The sequence below is a fragment of the Ictidomys tridecemlineatus genome, chromosome 6 (genome assembly GCF_052094955.1).
Source record: "Ictidomys tridecemlineatus isolate mIctTri1 chromosome 6, mIctTri1.hap1, whole genome shotgun sequence".
Classification (NCBI taxonomy): Eukaryota; Metazoa; Chordata; class Mammalia; order Rodentia; family Sciuridae; genus Ictidomys; species Ictidomys tridecemlineatus.
Window position 1 is genome coordinate 141,405,874 of NC_135482.1, and position 24,012 is coordinate 141,429,885.

Below are 24,012 nucleotides of genomic sequence, written 5' to 3' on the forward strand. Positions count from 1 at the left end.
AATGTTTTTAAAGGATTCTGGGAAACTCACATATGTATTTTTGAAGATATAGCCAAAGGGCTTATAAACATTAAAACCTTTGCCTTTGGATTAAGTATAGTTACCTGCACATTTATTAATTTGACACAAACTTTATTTTTTTAAATAAAATGTCAAGAAAGATGTTCATCAAATTAAAGAAATAAAGATATTGAGGATTTCATATTGCAAAACTAGCTGATGAAACCACTTGGATTTCTATAGTGAAGGTCTCTTATCCTCTTACTCTCCTAGATAATTGAAAATGATTATATCACTGTTTCTTCTTTATTTTATTTCAGTAATAGAGTTCATGAATAGGAATGTTTGTGAGATTATATGGGAATTATAGTTTGATGATGCAAAATAGTTAATGCTTTGTTAAAAATATGATGCTCAAATTCTAGATGCCCCACTTAAATTTAAAGTCTCCTAGCATACTCAGTATGGGAATAAGAAAGGAGCAGCACAAAAGAAAACATGTGGAGAGTCCCTTTGGGTCCATTGATTTTTTAGAGTTGGTTGTGTTGATAAAATCCTTCAGCTTTCTTTCCTTAGCTGCCTTATCTCTAGTCCCAGGTGTTAGACTTTTATTTATTTTCTCATTTTATATTTCCCTTAAGTTTTAGTCTGTCTATATCCCCTTACATGTTTGCTTTGGATTCTAGTAGCCTAACTTTAACAATCTTTGGAGACCAGATAGGGTTTGGGGTTCTAGAAATGCTAGTGAACTTACTTATATTCTGCTAGTTCACCTTTAAAGTTCTATGTGAATCTATTTCCATTATTTGATACTAGTGTCTTCTTGTGGTTTTGCCTTTAACCTTTTTAGTAGATTTTAGCTAATTTTTATTTAATAATCATGAACCTTTATTAGAAAAAAATATCACTATATTATTATTGTCCTGAAAAGTGGGATATAGCTTCATCATGATTCAGAACTACTTACATTATATTTAAAAGAATTTTTATCATTGCATTATAAAATGTGTGAATTCTAAATAATTTATCAACATTTGAGGAGTGCTAGTAAAATATCCCAAATAAGGTAAAAACACATGTAATTTTAATCTCTGTAAATAGAGACAGTACAAGGATGTGAGAAAATATTAATGAATACCTCTAATAGGTAGTCTTGGTCTCATACATATAAAACCTTTGTAAAGTTTTATTATTGTCAAGGATTTTAAGATGAACACTTGCTTTGACTATGAGTGAGAAATATATTTTCTAATACATTAAAAAACTAATAAGCAGGTAAGATATTTACTGCCACAACTTGGTAAATAATCAGCATTAGATTTGCAATGATGCACCAATATAACATTAAGTCTAGCTCTTCTTGGTTTACAGACAAGGTTCCTTCTGCCAGAAAATTGACAATGTGATGAGCTAGGAATATACATAATAAACACTTAGTTTCTAAGGAGAAACTTTTTGGAAAAAAGGAAGTGAAAGAGTATAGTGTTTCAGAGTAATTCAAGTTACTTGGGACAGTCAAGTAACAATAGTCATATAATATCTCTGAGAAAATCACATGGAAAATTGTTGACATTTTTGACAAATGGGAACAGTGGCTAGTTTATCTGCATAAGTCAGGATAGGAGACTCAGGGGAAATCAGATAAGAAGAGGGTCTTACTTTTTAAGAATTTGTAGAAAATGATAATGAGTAATGAATTTACTCTTTCTTCTAAATAAATTGAAAAATTTCTACAACTTTTAAGAAAAGAGATTATAGAAACTTATTTGTAATTTTTAATACACTGTGGCTGGTAGATACATGATTTTACTGTGACATGGGAATACAGAAAACACCCTTAGAGGACTACTTAATCCTTTTGAGAGGAATTTATAACATTGGCTACAGTGACTTCATCTCTAATGTTTCAAATAATATACCTTTTTAAAACTTCTAGTCCGTTCATATGATGAATCATTGTTTCAGTCAGTTTTTTTCACTGCTGTAACTGAAGGACCCGAACAGAACAACTGCTGAGAAGGAAAGGTTTAATTAGAGTCTCACGGTTTCAGAACTTTTAGTCTATAGAAGGCCAGCTCCATTCCTCAGGGGCCTCCAGGTAAACTGATTATCATGGTAGAAGAGTGTGGCAGAAGGAGGCAGCTCACATGATGGTCAAAAAGCAGAGAAAGACTCCACTTTCCAGATACAAATAGACACCCAAAGCTTCGCCCTAATTCCCACCTCCTCCAGCCGCATCCTACCACTTCATTTACCACTAAATTAATTCCTGTCAAAGAATTAAATCACTGATTGGGTTAAGACTCCTACAACCCAATCATTTCTCTGATGAACCCTCTTGCATTGTCTCACACTTGAGATTTTGGGGGACATCTTGCATCCAAATCAATAACAATCAGGAAATGTGCCCATTGAGGGTTTTTTGTGATAGTTTAGCCCTGACCACAGTCCCTTACAAAGGCTTACCTGATGCTGAGAACCATAGCCAAGTAGGAATTACGCATGGCATTTTGGGGTTGAAAGGTGACCCTGCTCAGGGATTAGGGTGGCTCCAGGTATAGGGTGGATCCTGCTGGGAATAGGGCGGCTCCAGGATTAGGGCGGATCCTGCTGCCTCAGGTGCCTGCTCTTTGGAGTTCCCGTTGAGTTCTTGTGGGATTTTGAGAGAATTGGTTCTCTGAGCCGAGCGGAGGCAGTGTATTTCCAAGTAGTGTAGGTAGAGTGTCGGTGAGAGTTCGGGAATAAAGAGTTGCTGTTTGAATCTTCATGGCTTTGTGGTGGCTCGGTTATTTTGTGCCCAGCCAGACTGCGGCAACCTGAGGGGCCTCAAAGGAGAAAACTGAGCCCTAACCTGTATCCCAAAATACATGGTTCTGTGTATTGCAGTGTCTGAAGGGAATTACAGCCAATGACTTAACACACTTTCCCCAAGTTCTTATGTATAATTACCTTCCTACTCCAGAAGTCTCCATTGGAGGCCCATTTAATGGGAATCTTTCATGGACTCCTTCCCAAGGATATATCTGCTGAGATCTTTTTATAACAGACAGAAGAGGGACACTTTGTTCCCTACTCTGTACTTTGTACCATTGTACTCAGTACCATTGGCTCCAGATCAATGAAACTGCCAAGAGCCTTATATTTAGAATACCCTTAAAAAAAAAAAAAAAAAGTAGAGCTGAAAATTTGGAAATTAACAAATGGAGACTATAAATCATGTAAGAACCTTAAGAATTACAAGTTAAAGAATGCTATGTTTGTTACCAGCAAACTATTCATCCAGTGTGACTCAAAGGATAGTCCATGTACTTCTAACAACAGCATCATTTAGGATCAGGTAAAAAAAAATGCAACTTCACAGCTAACTCATACCAATTAGACCAGTTTCTTTGGGAATCAGGGAGAGGAATTCTGGTCTTTAACAAGCATTATCTTCAATTCTTAACAAAAACCCACTCTAGATTTACAAAGCTAGCGGTTCTAAAATATGTTGGCATTCAAATAAGATTATCAATTTCTTTCTGTGTTAGTACGAGCTATTGTAAATATTTTGAAGACCAGGAAATAGAGGTATTCTGAGGCTAAATAATTTGCCAAAGTCAAGAGCAAATAAGTTTTTATTAACATTATTTCTCTAATACTTTTCTCTACAAGGTATACCGTGAAAATTTCCTTTCTTGAGATAAAATATATACACAATAAAATTCACCTGTTTTTATTGTATCAATTGATGCATTTGACATGTGCATATAACAATCTAATGACCACCAAAACCAAGATGTAGAATAGTTCTGCCACCCCCAAAATATTTGCTTCACTTTTGAGTCAATCTCATCTACCCTTTTCTAGATCTGGAAAACAATGGTCCTTTTTCTTTTCAAGTATTTATTTCCCCACTTTTATTGACTATATTATGAATATAATCAAGGAATATGCAGTTTTTCTGTCTGGCTGAATTCTCTTAGCTTATCCTGTCCATTCAGACCTTTTGTTGTGTGTCTAAATTATATTTTTTTTTATTTTTAATACTATGCAAATGTACTAATATACAATGACATATCCATTTACTAGTTTATGGTTACTTAGGATGTTTTCATATTTGGGTCATTAGGAATCAAGTTGTCCTAAATATACCTGTACATGATTTTGGCTAATTTGTTTAAATTTCTTTTGGGTAAATATCTAATAGTAGCATTATTGACCTTTATGGTAGACATCATTGCAAAGGTCAAATTAAGTGTTTTCATCACCAAACATAAATAAAACCCAGAGGATATAAGAACTTAGTGAATTTTGGAGATGTCTATTTCCATGAGTGTAGTGATATATCATAGGAACTTATCAACTGTATACACCAAATTAATAAAATATTTGAATATCAATTTACACTTTGAATGTGTCTATTTCCTTGATTGTGGTGATGTATCATAGGCATTTACATATGCTTAAGCTTATCAAAGTGTATATATTAAATGATCACAATTTCTTGAGTCAGTTTATACCTCATAGACAGGCTTGTAAATACCTTACTAAATACCTCAACAAATTGTTTGGGAAGCAAAAAATAAAATGAAAACATATAAATAATCCTTGTATGTGAGTGGATGAAGTGACAGGTGGTAAAAGAGATTTATTTAAAAAAATAGAGACAAATAATATTGCATGTCAAAATTTACATTTAAAATAAATTATTTTCTAGAAATTGAAAATGTAAATATGAAACAGGTAAAAAAGATGCCTAAAATACAGAACAATATTAAAAAAGTAATTGTCAAAACATAAAAAATTCATCAGAATAAGTTAGATTTACATGTGAATTTAAATACACAAGGGAATTATAACATGTTAAATATTATATTGTTTTTGTTTAATGTTTTGTTTCAAAGTTAATATTTAGTGAACTAAAAAATTTCAAATTGATTACACATGTTCTAAGGCACCATTTACATTTTGATCCCCAAATTGAAAATTATGTTTTGTGCATGTGTTTCCAGATTTTTAAAATTAATGTCATAATGTACAATATGTCTATATCTCACTAGTTCTAATTATCTATATGCCTATTTACTGTGAACTTTTTTAGATTTTAAAGTTTCTTAGTTTTACATAATGGTATACACACACGTATACATGGATATATATACACACACTAACACGTACATCATATGTATGTGCTTTTTCATGTTTTTTAACCCAATGAGTTCCTCAATAATTTTTCTTATCAGTAATTCAAAATAAAGCAAAGTTTTCTTCATTAGTTATATACTTTTTATATATGTACTTGTGCTACGTAAGTATTTTCTTTCTGATGGATTATTCTTAGTTCAATATATTTTATTATGAGGAAAAAGATGCTTCACTGTGGAATTCTGCACTTCTATCTTAGCCCATATGTACCAGTGTATTAATAGGATATATTATTAGAATACATATCATTCATATATTTAAATTGGTATGCCTTCCTGAACTTCCAGTTCAATAACATTTCTATAAGTCCAACACTGTCTAAGGGTAGCTTCTTTTGCTAATGCAATAATTTATATTCTAGAAATCATATTTTTACAGAAATAATTGGAATTAGTATAACTTGCACATGTATGGTTAATGTTAGATCTAGAATTCATTATATTGCTTTTCTGTGAAATAATTGTTCCTCTAAATTTCACATTTTTCAATTATGTTCATATTGCTCCAGGAGGGGCACTATGTATCTTTTTTCACTGACTATACCACTAAGGTGACTCTATTGAATGTGGGTAACCTTTATGGAAATGCTGGAATATGAAGGCACATCAAAGCTTACTTTGATATGGACCACATTGAACTACTAATAATATTTTTCTTGAAAGAATCCATAGGCCTTTTCTATGTCACCGGGATTTATGCTGGATTTATTTCCCAGTGTTGGCCTAGTTTGCCACACAATGTGTTGTAAGTCCATTTCTTTCTATTTTTAAGCTGTCACTATCCATCAAAATTTGCTAGGTTTGTTACCGATCAAGGTTTTTATTCCTTTTCATTGCATTGCTTTTTATGTGGAATGATTTTTGTTATAAATTTCACACATTTAATTGTGCTCATATATACATGTATAACTAACAATGCATTCACACCTTCTTTTTCAAATGAAATAAACACTGAACTAGAGTTTTGATTAACTTGTGCAATAGCAAAAGAGGGAACAAAAATGGCTTTTATATTCCTCATGTAAAAATTAATGAAAGGACTAGCTTGTAATTCAGTGGTAGAACATTTAACTAGAATGCTTAAGGCCCTGTGTTAGATTCTTACTACTGGAGGAAGGGGAAATGATGAAAACTTCATATACAACTAAATGTTTTGCAAAAATAATTAGTAGAGCTTTTACTTCTGAAAATTTTGTATTAAGGAAATGGGAAAAATGAAATAATATCTGGGACAGAGATAAGCGATATTTAAATGAATTTTGTTACGGCTTAGGTTCAAACTTGTTTGTTTTGAAATTCAGGGAATAGAGGAAACATCCTATTTTAGCTAAGAAGAAAAGCTAATCAAATGGTGACTGCAGGTTTTTTCCACTGTAAATATATTTTATTAAATCTTTGCAAGCCATCAACCAAGCACCAAACACTAATATTTATTCATATTTCAAATGTTTGGTTATGTATAAGAGTATTGTAGACAATTATTAAGTATCTTAACACTTTTAATTTTTATTGGACATAATATTTATATAATGTAGATACAAATATTTAAATAACACTAGAAATGTTGAGAAGTCTAATGCTTGTGAAATATTATCATTTTAAAAAGTTTTATGTGGCTATTTCAATTATCATTTTTTCCTGAAAGAATAATTACTTATATAGATGTGATGTAATAAAAGCTAGATTTAAAATTTCTACTCTTTCACTTCCTTATTAGGTGTGTGATCTTAAAAAGGAAAGGTGACTTCTAAGATTCTCAACTTTTTGGTGTGTAACATAATGTCAGTAAGTGGGCATGACAGACAGAAAACGTTTCTGTATGCCCCTGTGAATAGCCAAGGCCTATGAATGCAAACAGGTATGTATACGTAAACACATGTGTAGATGCACACAAACACAATTTAAGTTTCATTTTCTTGAGATTTACCTAGAAATGGAGTATTCCTATTTATTTACTCCCTGGACAGTAAAGAAATAGAATGATGTACAACTAAAACAGATATATAGCTTTGTTTTTCTCTTATAACTAACATTGTATGCATTTTCTATATTGAAATAAAATTATTGTGCTCACTAACAAATCATATCAATAAAATAATGCATATAATAGTTTAACTATTCTTGGAGATGTTGTATTCAAAGATATGCTACATATTTTTAGTTACAGTTCAGTGTTTTATTGTTTGCCAACATTTTATATTCTTTTCCAATATCAAATAAGACAGTAAAAAAGAGGATTTCCCACTGTTATCAAATTATACTAGAGAAGAGAGTGCAATGATCTTTACCAAACCAAGTATAAAGATGATAAACATGTATACCATTTCTCTTGGTGTCTAAATGTCTAATTATCTCAGAAAGTTATGATGAAAAAGTTCTGTTTCAGACATATTTTAGTATATGCTGTGGGATAATTGGATGCATTTTTTCACTTTTATGGAGAAAAAGATGCATAGTAAAATTTGATAACAGTTGCTAAGATGTCAATTTTAAAACAAAATAGAAAGAGATATTCACTTTCAAAATAAAAGAATGCACAGGAAAACTATTTCATATGAACTGTTTATTAAAAAACAGCTCTGCCAAGCAGTTCTCAAATCATCTATCTGTAGTAAATTATTATGCCCATTCGAAATCTTTCTTAGCTGTGTCCCATTTTTCAGCCCACCCTCCTCTCACATATTGTCTCTGCCTCTCACACTGCCAAGCCTTTCTAGTATACTGTAGCAATTTTTTTCCTCTTTGTTTCTGTGAACTCTGACATTTTGTATTAAGTCCCAACTTTTAGTTTTGTTGTAGTCTGCTTAGGAAATTATTTGATTGGCACAATCCCCCCCCTCCATTTGGGTTATTTCATTAAGTGAGATGCTGAATAAGAACAAAATTTGGGTTTGCAGCATATTTAAGTGCACCAGGAAGATTTCTTGGAGATTTCAAGATTTCTAGGAGAAACATCTATTGGTGCAGGTCAGAAAATGATTTTTCTTACACACAAATAATGCTTGTTATATTTTGTTTTGCAATGGTGTCATTTTATACAGAATTCTAAAACCTATTAGCATATCACTTTATGTGAGATTAACACAAAATCACTTAATATACAAAACATTTATCAGTTTATTTGTAAATCAGAAGACCACATTCCTTGATAGCATAGCTTTGTGGTGTCATTCAAAAGTTTTTCTTTTTTTCTTTTCTTTCATTTTTTTTTTTTGGTGAAGAAATTTCTGCAATGGTTGTGAATATATTCCAATTTAAAGGCCAATCTTCTTGTAATGTGGGATATAAAAAGCATTCCCTGAAGTCATTTTATATGCACACTTTGAAAGTAAATTGTTGCTTAACATTTTATAATTTCCATAGAGAAGTATTGCGCGCTAGCCACAATTATACTATAATGAATTTAGACAGACACATCATGGCTTTGACACAAATAAATGGTAGAGTCAGTAAGATATACCAACATTTTTCTCAGTCTAAAATTCCCACAATTAATATCGAAAATAGTAGTATCTATCTCACAATATTATGATGATTTGAAACAAACACGACTGTAAAATTATTCTGTGAACTGAAAATCCAATAAGTAAATATATTGTAAAAATATTTCACATTTTAGTGAATTTTTCTTATCATTCCTATGTACAGATTGTATTTTAAGATGCTTTTTCAGTTTCCCATTGTAGATTTTCCTAAGACATTTTGAAGTTTTCAACAGAAATTTTTAGGATTTCTTGATTCTACCCATATTCCAAAGGAAAATATAATTTTATTATAATGTGCCTAATAGATTTTAAATAAATAATCCCATATTTATAAGGATAAATATTTGCTTGTTTTGAAAGATGTTTTATATTTCTCATAAACACTTCTTGAAAATATACTTGGAAATGATTTTTACTTAATTTAATACTGTTTTATTTCTTAGGTGCTCTTAAAACATATATTTGAAACATATCAATATAAAAATGTCCAGCAAAAGTTACTACCAGGGAACTTTTCATTTTTGCTTTAGTTCAAAACTAGATTTTTATTGTTTTTAGCAAAGTAGACTGTATTCGGTTTTGTATGAATGCTCTCTGAATAGTTTATATGATAATAAAAGCATTTTGCATATCTTATCTAATTTTTTTGTCAAAACAGTCACTTACATTAGGTATTATTAGTGTCATTTTTTAGACAAGGAAATTGAGGTGTTAGATGTCTTAAGCAACTTTACTGAATAGCTTATTAATGATGATTACATTTTTCTTGAATTAAGATCTTTGAGGCATCCAGATAGGATTTTATGCACGTATAATTAGTTGTATCACATAGAGCATAATGAGAATCAAAACTACCAGGAGGTCAGGCATATGGGGATTAAAAGTGGAACTCAAAGAGGGAAAGAAAATGAAAATGCACCTGTGACCAACTGTGGGCCCCATGTAGAGAGACAGAAATCCAGATTGTTTTCTTCTTCTTTGAGTTCTTCAACTGTTTGTGAGGGAATTTGCAGGAAAGCTGGAATTTACATCATGGGTCTAAAAATTCAGTAGGCTGAGTAGTCAAAAATACAGGAGCTGGACTTGCAGCAGATCTACTTGGTCTCCCATGTTGTTTGGGAGGCATCCATCAGAAAAGAGCATATCAGCTGAAATAGCATCTCATATGCACTACCCTAAACTGAAAGTGTAAAAAGAGTAAGGGTACAATTTCACCAGCACCTCCCAAATTTCACAGAAAATATACCTTGTAATAACATGCATATGGAAATACACAGGAAAAGGGATACTGGATAAATATATTGCCTGCTTATATATCTACACATACTAACCTACTAACACAGAAAATTAGAGGCTTCTTTTGATAAAAGTGCTGACTCTTCACTTGGACATGCAGATGGCCAGTGGGTAACTGAAAGCAAGATATAAAATCTGGCATCTCTTATCTTTGTTTTGAACCTCTTTATTACCTTAAACTTTTGATTAGATATCAATTAGATTACTGCTCAGGAATGCAGGTAAGCATGTTAAAAGCATGTTTAGGCATGACTAAGTAATATCTATCTAAAAATTGGTAATAACAAGGTTTATAAGTCCCAAATTTACATTATCTACATATACCCCTTTAAGACTGAGGACACCAACATAAGAGAGAGTAACATATTTTTAAGATTTACCAGGAAGTTCAATTGCTAACCCTTACAGTGTCCTGTTACAGAATCCCTTGGAATGGTACCTAGAAGTTTCTAGTCATTTCTGTAAACATATAGTCACTTTGGTTTTAAGGAATAGTAGAGCTTCCCAGATTACCCTGTGATGAAATAAATAATCCCCAGCTTTGTGGGAGTAATTACCTCATACCAACAACTGAGTCTAGCCCTCAAGCAGGAGCAATCACCTCATGGGATCCTGACTGCCCCTTCAATTGATAAAGACTTCTCCAGAGCCACCTGCCAGAACCAGAACTGAATTAATGATCAACCAGATTAAATTTGACCAAGACTTCTTAATTATGCATACCTCTCACCTCCTGCCTCAATCCTTCCTCTCTTTAAATGTAAAGCTCATGTCAGTACCCCAAAGGCAGGACTGAAACAATTGATCTCAGTTATCTTCCAATATGGTCATATTGATTAAAGTTCCTTTTCACCATTACCTTATCCATTTGATTTTGGGAACAAGTGGTCAGACCTGATTTATTGAACTCCCAGTATCAGAATAGCGGGCTTAGTATTCTAGAAACACCAACATCGTCCTCTTCTGGGCTTCTACATGTACCACTTTTAGCCATGTTTAACTTCCAAGTGAAGACATTAGCCAAATCACTCCTCTATTCAAGATAATACAACTTTTCCTCATATAAAAAAATGCATTGTTTGAAAGGTTCCTCTAAAATGTCCCCAACAGTATCTATAACCATCTTTAGACTTTATCTTTTCTTGTAGCTAAGTCACTTGCCCCTTTGATATACATCACCTTAATTAATAAAATTCAAGGTTAATCTCTAAGAGCAAAACTATGTTATATGATGGGGAAAGAAAGAAGGTAAGACAAAAATCATTAATACTTATACTAATACAGCTAAATGCAATTCAAAATAAGAAATATTAAAAATTATTAGAGTCTGGTTACTTCAAGTGGTCAGGTGGTCATGTTAGTAATTATATTTAATTTCTCCCAATATCCAGTCTTTCTTTTCTTTGTGCTAAGCAAGCAACTCAGTTGATTGCCATTTCTTGAATGTTGGAGTGGTACAAATTTTTATTCCTAAAGAGTTCAGACTATCATCAGGCTTGCTGCATTGTGTGTTATAATTTTTCTTGGACTTAATCACATGGAATGGAAGTACAATATGGAGTCCAGGACAATCCCTGCAATCCAGACATAGCCCTACTCATCCCCATTATGCAGAAGTAATTTTATGTCATTTTGGCAATCAGAATAAATCACTCAAAAATGAAGAGTATACACGTTTCTTTCCTATTGATTCACTGGCATGAGAAACTCAAAATGGCCATGTGACATGATCATTTTCCAGTTTGGACCAATATGAAAGATTTCTCATAGGCTCTAAATACACATGAGACTGGAATTTATGCATACTTTAGAGTATTATATAATGCTAATATTCAGAATATTCTATAGATAATCACATCAATATAATTGTGTCCCTTCTTGGCCATGTCATCAATGTGTAAAATTGGTTGCTTTTTCAGGAATTTGAGTGTTCGTATAAAAAAAAATGTTCATTTCTGCTTCAAAAAGAAAAATCTTCTGTAATTTCCCATATCTGAAAATCGTTTTAAAACTTTGCCTGATCGACAGATATAACACCATGTTTCATAGTGTATTTTTGACACTAGCTAGTCCTTAGGAATCTCAAAATAAGAATAAAGTTAAGTGAAAAAAATAACAAAATCAGGCATATATGTAAAACTGAAAATTGCCTAATCTCATTCATTTGTTTGTTCATTCTATGAATACTTAATTTTAAGCTATTACCTATGCTGGTATGAAGTTGTACAAATCACAACTTTAACATAGTAAAATTGAGAATGTTTATCCTAAAAAAAAAAAAAATGTCTGCATGCTTGGTCCTTGACTGAGAACTTGGCTGGCTGGTAAACAGATCCCTACACTGATATAAAATTTTTATTACATGAGTGTCTTACCAATACTGCCCATTATTGGTGACTAGTTCTGCTTCCTCACAAGTTGAAGTTTGAACATTAGAGAAACACACAAAGGCAAACATATAAAGCAGGGTTTATTTAAAAAAGAGTAACATAGACTTATCCTGGGAGGGAGGAGGAGGTCATAGCTGGTATCCTGGTATACTAAGAAGCAAGGTGTTCTGTCCTTTTTATATGTCTTAGGCTTCCTTTGTTCTCCTGCCCTCTTCCCTTTAGTTTTCTCCACCTACCTACAGGACTAGGTATTTGACTAGCCTAGGATATTCTGGATGGGATGCCCAAAAAGTGGGAAACAGGTGGGCTGAAGGGAAAGGGCAGGATTGTGCAGCCAAAGACACATTAATTAACAACTTTATAGCTCCCTGTAGGAAGGAACAGATTATTTTAGCAATGGGTCAGAGTAGGGGCAGGTTCTTGTTAAGGGTGGAGGAAGGGCTCTGAAGGAATTAACATTTTAATCACTCAGGGGAAAGTCTTACACATCCTGGGGCTCACTCAAAATTGGCCTGACTCAACTGACCTGACTTGATTTACCTATATATATACTGACTGCCTGTCTAATTCTGGCTTCATTACTGTGACTAAACTATGTGTTTTAGTCTAAACACTCTTCTTCAAGGAGTCTGAAGTTTGTGTATATGATATTCAGAGAGTACCCATGTGACTAGTTCCAAATGAAAATATGCTGTAGGATGATACTTTGTTTAATTTTTAGCCAACATTTGGCACATTTTGTCACAATACAATTCTGGAAAATTAAGTGCCTTGCATGACACAACTGGAAGAGGACTCTGGGTAGCCCATGCCTGGTTTTTCTCCATATGTTACACCAGGCACCTTCTTTTTTGGCTGATGTTGCATGACATCCATTCTCTGTCTTAAACTGTGTGAGCATAGAGCCTCTAGAGTTCTGTGGGTTCTTCTAACAGATTGCAGTCACTGCTATAAAGAATATATAAAGGATAGATTTTAAAACAGAGTTTCTTGGATTGCAATTTAATTTGGAGATTAAGTTAAACTTGTTAAATATTTTCACAAGTTCAATTTCTCAGTTTATGAAGAGTTACAACATTCTGAATTCAATTCTCTGTATTATAAAAAAATTAACATGGCATTCTCCTGTTAAAATAGAAATTGAAGAATAATGATACCTTTCTTTGGTTCTACTTTTCTTATTACTCTAGCTCTCCATTTTTTTCTATATTAAATTGTTCAAATGCTTGCTTAGTTCTGTAAAATACCCTGCATAAACTAGTTCATTTAATGGAAAAAAAAAGATTGTTAAGTGTTTTAGAAACTGAGATATAGAGATCATAAAGAACCCATTGTCTTGGAAGATATATATAGTCAATTACACTAGACTTTATTAAGTTTTTGATATGTTGAGTATGTGGTTCTTTGGAAGCATAAAGGAATTTCAATTGTTGAGTATGTGGTTCTTGGGAAGCATAAAGGAATTTCAGTTAAGTTCAAAATATTATGTGGTTATGTGACTCTTATCAGGGGAAACACAACTTTTAAAGATAAATAGAAATAAGTGAAGGTACAAAATTATCTAATGTTCGGAAGGTCATTGAATGAGCTACTGAAAATTTAGATGAGATTAAGGGAGAGAAGCAAAGAAATGATCTTAAGTAGATTTGAGTTTACTAATTAAACTGAAATTGAAATCTGAGTTTCCGTCAATTTATCTACATATTATTGAGGAGTTAGAAATTCAACATTCAACAAGAAAAAATCAAAGACTTCACTTATATGGACTTTAGTGTGTGTGTGTGTGTGTGTGTGTGTGTGTGAAAAGTAAATTTAGTAACTGGGGTGCTATTTTCCAAAGTGTGGACTTCTAATAGATTAGAGATTATTTATTAGTACATGATAACTATACAAATTAAGAATTGGGAATGAAATATATTTACTACACATTTCCATAATATACAAGAATATTGTCAAAGGATTTGTGTAATTAAAGAGGGTATTGCCCATTTTAGATGCAGACATTGTCACATGGTGTATAATATTTGAACAACTAACTATATTAGCATTCGCTGCAAGACTCCACTAAAATGTGTGAATCTGAAGTTTACTATTCAGGATACTTGTATTTGTCATATTTAAATTGAAAGTGAAAAATCTGAGAAAATATATTTATTTATATATGTTATCATTTTCACAATTATTTTAACTTCATTGAAGCCTACTTTTTACTTACATTAGCTTTTACTTGCTAAATAAAGGGCACAAAGTTTGCATTTTTCATCTTCTGATAATAGATAAGCCTAGCTTGACTTATGTATTGACAAGAAAGTGAAATTTTTATAGTGCCTTAATGGGAAAGAAGTAAATGAAGATGATGAAATGATTTGAAAGAAATGGTAGCCTGCTCAGAACAATCTTGTACATATTGAATTTTATAGCCAGAATTGATGTGAAGTGCTGAAAACAGTTCAATGTTTACAGATAAATACAAATTAGTGAAACAAAACCTTTAAAATGTGAGCATCATTTATTTAACAAAGCCAGAAAAAAATCAAATCCCTAAGAGTTCTATAAATGAAAAGCACTGGACTAAGAAATGGAGAAAGCAGACGTTCAATATTTCACAGGTAAGATGAATGTTTTGTGAATGCATAGAACCACAAACTAGAACACTAAAAAATTAGATAGGAGATAGATAATAGATGGAAGAGGTGGATGATAGATGCTTATGCAATTGTGGAGATATCTCAAGAAAAATGTCAGTGATGTTTGCTCAAAATACTATCCAATTTTGCAGAAAGAAAAGTATCTCCTGTATCATCTTCTGATAAGCTCATTAGTGTCACATCTTCAGAAAAGGGCTATGATGTGGAAGACCAATATGTAAATTATTTTTATTTACAACTTGCTTTTGTTAGTTATTTGTTCATATTTTATAACTTGAAGCCTGGATTCTTTAACATGAAAAAATCATAAAAGTTTTCCACTGTCAAAATTGAAGTCTAGGTGTTATGTTGAAATATGTTCTATTTGTTTCAAGATTTAGGTTTCAGTTGATCCATGGGTTGATTCTTTTTATCAAGATAACATACAAGAGAGAGTAAATTAAACCACACAATTTAATTACTAATGTAATAGAAAAATGAGATCATAATGCATTACCTTACAAACATTTTCCTTGTTACATAATAATATAGAAGCCCCTTATAAAAAAATTGCTATTGTACACTGTGTTGTGCTTATTATTGAAGTCCTGATGAGAGTGTGAGATGACTCTGTCTCTCCAAGAATATCAATTTGGTCCCCAATTTTTAGAGTAATGGACAATCATATTTGCTTATTTACCTATTCAATATTTTATAGGTCATATTATTTTTCACAAGGAAAGAATGAAACATGTTTATCTATATCAGATAAATTCAAAGGGAAAGTGAGCTTGAAATAATTGTGATACTATGAATACTACATGGTATGTTAAGCAATTTGTCAATAATTAATAGCAAAGTTTGTTATGATCCCTATGTTGTAGTTCTGTAATCAATTATAAACAAATACTTTACAAATATAATAAAATATTTTACATTTTTTTCCACCAGAAGAAAATATGTGTGTAAAATACGAATTTAGAACTTAAAAAAAATTACTACTTAAACTGAACTTTTCAGGACGCATTTTTTGATCTGGAAAGAGATAGGAATAATGATACTTTTTCTTATATCTTAAAAATATAACATAACTTATTTGGGGAGAAAACTTTTGAAATGAATATCTGGAGATTGCTGAAATGTTAGCAGTATTTTATTCACTTCTTTTAGTTTTACAAGAAATTGTTATTAAGACAAAAGTGAGACAGTGTAGATATAGTGTATTCTTTGCAAACAATACATGAATTCAACATACATTAAATGCATTTATAAACATTAATGAAGATCATATGTCATACTAACATACTTAGATATAAATTTAACATTTGTAAAAAACTAAATGCATGTAAATACAAGGACTTTTCTCAAAGAGGACATATATAATTAGATAATACAAATGGAAGAAATGATTTACAGTAGAAGGGGTAGAGAGAGAAAAGGGGAGGGGAGGGGAGGGGAGGGGGTATAGTAGTGAATAGGACTGACAGCAGAATACATCAGACACTAGAAAAGCAATATGTCAATCAATGGAAGGGTAACTGATATGATACAGCAATCTGTATACGGGGTAAAGTTGGGAGTTCATAACCCACTTGAATCAAACTGTGAAAGATGATGTATTAAGAACTGTGTAATGTTTTGAACGACCAACAATAAAAAATAAATAAATAAATATGACAAATTCCATTTTATGGTGTTTTCTTTACTTACAATAGTAAATAAATGAACAATATGAATATTTTCTATATTGAATATCTATGCACACAATTCCAGTTATCATTACAATTTTGTAAATTTTCTCATGTTTTGTTTTCATTATAATATAATTTTAGGTATGTGGTATTAAATAATTTACATTTACATGTTTTTTCTTTAAAAAATATCTTTTAAATCATTAATTTGCTATTGATTTTTTTTTAAGTATTGGTACAAAGTCAAGCATGATGGTAGTGGTATAGGGAGAGAGTTGGCCTTTCATACAGATAGCTTTACAACACTGATCTACATTATGGAGATGGAAGAAGAAAATAAATTTCAGTAAAATCTTATATTTCTGGTTTGGATATCAGGAACCAATGGTATGCTGAAAATATTTAACAGTAATCTCTCCAACAGACAGGTGTTAAAAATGGTAAGATTCAAGAGTAGAACAGATATTTAAAGGCAAGCAAAGGAAGAGAGAGCACAATTGTTAATGAGAGGAGATAGTGATATCATTAGGAAGCAAATTGGAAGTGTGAGGATTCACAATCCAAATGATCATTGTATCTCAATCAGGAGGAAGTTAATGATAGTCCGAGGTGGCTAAATATAGAATGGACTGCAGCAACCACATATAAACCTGATGGCAACAAGCATTTGTGTTTCGGGGTATACAAATCAGATTAGATGTTTATAGAATAAATAAATTATTAGAAGATGACTACTTATTTCTGTCTAATGTCTGCCTGAGATGAAACAGAGAGTGAGTCTGTTGATATAGAAAAACAATGAGTTCTGATGGCTTTATATTTTGGGGTTATTTATTTATAATAAAGAAATAATATTAAGAGAAAATATTAAAGAATGTGTAGTTGATTACCGTAGAGAAAATTCATGAGAAGTAGGAAAATTTTGTTTAGGATGGAGCAAAATAAAATGCTTGAATTAAACAAAAAGCAGGTTAAATACAGCTATAGGTAAACAAAAGAATGAAAAGCCTGACGCCAGTTGAAACTTTCTAAGTAAATATATTAGGGTTTCCATATGATTCATTCTTTGTACACTCACAGACTTATTGGAAATTCATTATGTCATATGACCAGAATTTTGATTTACAAGTTGAATGTAAAATGTCAAGATAAATACTTTCTAAAAATTTTATTCTATATCTGAGCAATAAAGGTGTACATTAGGACTTCAGCAAAAAAAAAAAAATCACTGATATATATAGGTGGTCACACAAGAACATGCCATGAAGACTGAACTAAGTGTTGTCACTTTTACACCAATGACAAAGCATACTGGGAAGTATGAGACACACCTGATCATGCTCTTGAAGTTTGTATGGTGGTTGGAGTAGCAGAAAAGGGAGAATACATCTATTAATACAGATGTGCAATACAGTTTTCTCTATAAAGCTTGTTATAACATATGAAGCTTATTGAAGAAAGATTCAGTAGTATTATTAGATGTTTGCACAAGGCACATGGTGGGGAAGAAGATAACTCTAAGTAATACAAGTCAAGAGAGAAACTAGAGACAACCTGGCAACTGTCAACAAAATGATACGAATGCTTTGATCTCATTGCAATATGGTGAAGATGTGACTCAAATCAAACAGGAACTTGGAGGTGTCTGCAATCTTGGTTCTGTTAGATTTTAAGATCTGAAATTAAGCAGTTTAAAGTCTGATAATATTAGGAATCAAGACAGCATCAAAAAAGGAAATTAGAAATAGCCTATAGTTGCACAAGCAAGATTCTTCTGGCCAGGTTCATAAGTCAACAAAACAGTGGGGCTGTAGGAAAATAGGGGAGATGAATAAGGAAATAATTACATCTTACATTTGCACATGTTGACTAAGGAAAAGAAAAACACATTTGGGATTTGTAAATGCATTTTTTTCCAATGAAAATTTTTAAAAGTTTGGTATTTATATAATTCTAACCATATTATATTTAATAATTATTTCATGAAGTTTACATTGTACTATAAATAATGCAAGTTTCACATTTCAGAAAGTACCAGGACTTCTAAGAAAGGGAAATAGAACACCTGGTCACATGTATTTTAGTCATTACCAGAGAGGTTTCATGATAAGATGCACAGATGGAGATGCTCATCATGGGAGACAAAATCAACATAGGATGAATTAAAACATTATCACATAAGAATAATTTAATAAACTTGATTAATTGACTCTATATGACAATTCATCTACTCTCACAAATAAATTCCAATTACTTATTTAAGTGCATTTTCATGTCCTGGAAATAATTTACTTAAATTTGTAGATCTCCTTTAAAATTTAAAATGCTGTTATTGATGAGCAGGTATTGGATTTAGAAGGAAATGAGTTTTTTGGGAAGATACAAGGTAACAAGAAAAGAAAATCTAAAAGATTATTGCAATCAATAAACTACTATATAGAAATTATAAGATCATGTGGGAATATATTTTCAAATTCTTAGAAGCATGTAATGATTAGTAAGATAGATTTTAGAGCACATCTTCAGAATATAAACTTTTAACCAAAAACTGACTTCAGATAATTTTGGTAATTGACTAAAGTGAAATACAAAATCACATTACATTCTTTGTACTTATTGTAAGGGTTATTTTAAAATTTATATATATTGACATGAATTTGCCATAATATATAGAAATGATTCATAATACAGAAAGATAAATCATAACAATATTCAAAACTTACAAATAAAACTGACGACATCACAGAATCCAAAACAATTATAAAAATTACATAGTCCATAGAATAAATTATGAAAGAAAGCAAAAGCACAAAAGGAGAATAATAGTACAAATAACCATTAAAATTATCAATTGAAAATCAGAAATAAAAATTTGACCTATATACATTAAATGGCAAAATTGTTGCAGTAATAAATTACATACTGTAATTTCTGTTGTAATATGAGATAGTAAAATAAAAATGAAAAAGAAATTGGATAGGCAAAAATGGACAACTTGGATTAATTTGGTGAGTACAGAAATATCATTCAGCCTATTAATAATTAGAATCATTGAAGAGAGCTCATTATAATTGGAACATTCATGATAATCAAAATATAAGAAAAAAAATGATGGTTTTAGATATAGCAAATTTCATTTTTTCCAAAACTAAATTTCCTAAAATAAGTTTTAAGTACTGATATCACATTTTTAATCAAAATAATAATGTGAAATTTTTAATAAATGGTAGAAATATTCTAAACATTATCCAGAAAATGATACTTGCTTAAGTGTAAGGTGCCTTGAAATAGACTTGCAATGATAGGGAATTTTTGCTGATCATATTTTATGAGTTTTTCATAAAAGTTGATATGATGTAAATGTTAAAAAATGTTCATACATGAAAAAATAATTTAAAATTATACTAAAAATAGAATTTAAGCAGATAATACAACCAATTTTATAATTAGACATGACATTTAAAGAGTGCCAAAGAGCATAAATGGTTGCATTAAGTAATATATTATTTTGTGAAAATAAATCCTTTGCCTTTCTATCACACTTTAAGCAAAGGAAATTTCAAACAAATACATGTTAACTTGAGGCATATTTAGTTTTACACTTAGGCACTTGCTAAGTAAACTACATTGATAGAGATGAAGTGCATACTTTTGTGTGTGTGTTTATATTAAAATTATAATCTGACAAATAGAATGAATAATGCTTAAAGTTGCATCTTTTATACTCTAAGTCAAATAAAAGTATTATCTCCCAAAAAAAGAGCAAAACAGAATGAACAAAAACATAAACAAAAAACTACAAATGAAAATCACTTGTGTAATGTTGACCCATTTGGAGTTTCTATTATGTACCTGATATGCATACCTAGTTGAGGTATATAAACAAAGAAGATGCAAATAATAAATAAAAACAGATGTGAATATTTCTAGGCTGAATAGACATGTGGAATTATATACTAACATGACAAAATGAGGATTTAAGTAGGACTAAAACTATGACACCAAATAAAAGTGAGTATATGTATATGGAGAGATTGTGTATACACATAGTTATGCATATATAATTTGAACTCAAAAGAGAAGATATTTACCACATATACCCATCAGAGAAAATAGTTAAGAAAAGCTGATATTATATGTTTTAATAACAGAGGAAATTAATTGATACTTAAATTACATTATAAAATGTGTGAAGATAAAAGACTATGAATCAAAAATTCTATACAATGCATATAAATTATATACATATTTTCCTTTATATTTTATATATATCCAAACTGATATCTCATTCACTTATCAATGAGATATATTAGAGCTATTTGGGGATCAAGGGCAATATTTCCTGACTGTAAAATGCTTTTCAATCTTTTCTTTGACAAAGTAGCTGATATTGAGCCATCTTGGTCACTTGGGAGAAACATTGGGAAAGGGACCACTAGTATCAAAGATTCTAAGGAAAATTTCTTGAGGCAGAATCCTAGAGGAAGAGTTCCCTTCAGTGATAGATGTCTAACATTAGACAATAGTGTTTCTTGAATGTCTTCCAGAATTGCTTAATTTTAAAAAGCATGTATATCCAATACCCTGAGCAAATATGTGCCAAAGTAAGCCAGAATTTGAGGAATAATCAACTAGGAATGTCTACAACCATGAAGAGTTTATTAAATCAAAACTTTTCCTATTTTATTTTAAACACGTTTTAGTTTTTAAACTTCTCAGAGAATTAAGATGTAGAAAAAGGAAGCAGGGGGAATTTCTGAATCAAAATATATCACTTATCTCCATTCCAGAGGACTGATAGAACTAAGTGGTGAAAATGGAAGTCATACATCTTCCTTACTTCAAGGTTTGGAGATAATACCTTTCCATTACATGAAGAATGAAGATAAAAGACATAAATGCAATGATAAAATATGGACTTTAAAATTTAAAGCAATAAAGAGAAAGTTATATAATGTGCCAAGAATTTTAAGTATTTAAAAGAGGCTTGTTTACATGGTACAAATTTAGCATGGATTTGAGAAAAAGAAAAATCACATCATATTTGCATTGTTCTGGGTTGAATGCACACTTAGGCATTGGTGATATCTGTGGATCAGGTTGACATATCTATCTTATGAGAAACCACTGAGTATGATAAGGGAGGTAGCTGTCATACATTTTGGGATAAGGGCTAAAAATTTGTTTTCTTTCAATATACTTAGCATCTATAAAGCTGATGTCAATATCCCCAAATGAAAGCTGAATTATCTTTGGATTTAACAAAGCTGTACCAGTAAATATGGAAAACAAATAACTCAAAACTTTAGCAATCATGATTTACAAAGACTTTGTCTCTAAAATTTTAATGAAGCAGGAATACATGCTTCACTTGAAGTTTACTAAAAAAGGATTTTTTGATATATGTGAAATAAAGCACCTCCAGTTTTCTTTATTTGAGAAATGAGTAATCAGTTGAAATGTGTTTATAAGCTGCAAAGCCATCAACAGTATTTATATTCTTTAAATCTTCAGTTTATATAGTTTCTAAATAAGAATAATATATTGGAAAATTCTGAATTAGTTTTTCTCTTAATTCATTGAAATAGTATGTATAATTATATAAAGTAGAAACGAACAAATCATTTATAAGGCAGTTGGAAAAGCATACATCACTCTTTATGAACTTAATAAAGTATGCTTATATTTTGGCATTAAATATACAAATTAGGAGACACATTACTCTCTGCTTGTGTTTCTGCAGAGTACCAAGCCGTGGAATAGTCACAGAAGAGCTTAGTCACAGTTTCATCCTATCTGTGACCCAGAACATTGCAACAGCTTGTGCAGCATAAAAGGGCAAGAAAGGATAAACATCCTTTGCAATTATATAACAATAAATGAACCATAGCTGATCAGCATTATGATGGGACGTGTCTCCAGAGAATTTATTTAGTCAGTTAGTCATTAAGAAGGATGTGCACAGGGTAAATTTTTTGGGGGGCATATGGGCAGCATGTGTTCAAGGACTCCCTGTAGCATTGAGATGACACATTATTATAAAATATAATGTACCATCTCTGCTATTATTGTGATTCTTATGAGAAAAAAATAAATCTATGTTTTCTCATACAAAAAATTCTGGGAATAAAATAATATAATGAAGAAGGTGATGGTGAAAGCATATAAAGATACTGTGAAAAGTAGTGATTTAGAAAGAAATTAGATTAAAAATGGCAAACAGTATATAAAACATTTTTTTCTTAAATTACCAGATGCCTCATGGCTTTCTGGTGCCATTCATTTTCATTTTTTTTATACCTAAAATTCTTATTGATAATTTATTTTTTTCCTTTTCAAGTTAGAAAACCAGAACAAATTTCCTGGAGTAAGAAATATTAATTCATTCTTTTAAAAATATTCACTGAATATTACTGTCATACTTTGTTCTGCAACCAGTATACTGTAATTTTTTGATGTATGGATGGCCTGAGTAATTTGTCTAACACAAAATGAATATAAGCAAAGTGAAAACAGTATTTACAATTATATAGATAATAATAGCAGTGCTTTTTTATTAGATTTTCTCATCATTTCATGCTACAGGGACACCTTCAATTTGATATGATACAAGCTAGATAATAATTTAAAGGCATGAAAAATGAAAAACTAAAACTTTCCCAGCATCTTGGGAGGTTGAGACAGGAGGACCAAGAGATCAAAGCCATCCTCTTTAATGGAGAGAAGCTAAGTAACTTAGTGAGACCCTCCTGTCTCTAAATAAAATACAAAATGGGACTGAGGATGTGTCTCAGTGGTCAAATGCCTCTCAGTTCAATTGCTGGGAAAAACAAAAACAAAAACAACAACAATAAAACAAAAACAAAAAAAACCCCTAAAACTAAAGTTTTTCAGTAAAGTAAAATAGCGTGGGCCAATGTTAAGTACTATTGGAATTTTGTTTTATGACCTCATTTTACAATTTTTTACATAAATTAAAATACAAACACATAGAAATTATAATTCTGTTAATGAGGATAATATATAAAGATGTAATTTGTGACATCAATGGCATAAAGTGGGAAGGACAGAGCTATAAATGATTGAAATTAATTTGGTAAAATTGAAGTTCATTTTGTCTCAATGAAAAAAGATTTGTTATAATTTTAGATGTTATATATTTTTTCTATGGTAATAGCAGAGAAAATATGTATAGAATATTTTTAAAAGGAAAATAAGAATGGAATAAAAATGTATTACTAAAACATAAACTTTACATGAGGAAATATAGAAATGAAGCAATTGAAAGCCAAACAAGCAATAAGACACAGAGAAAACAACAAAATGGAAAGCATAAA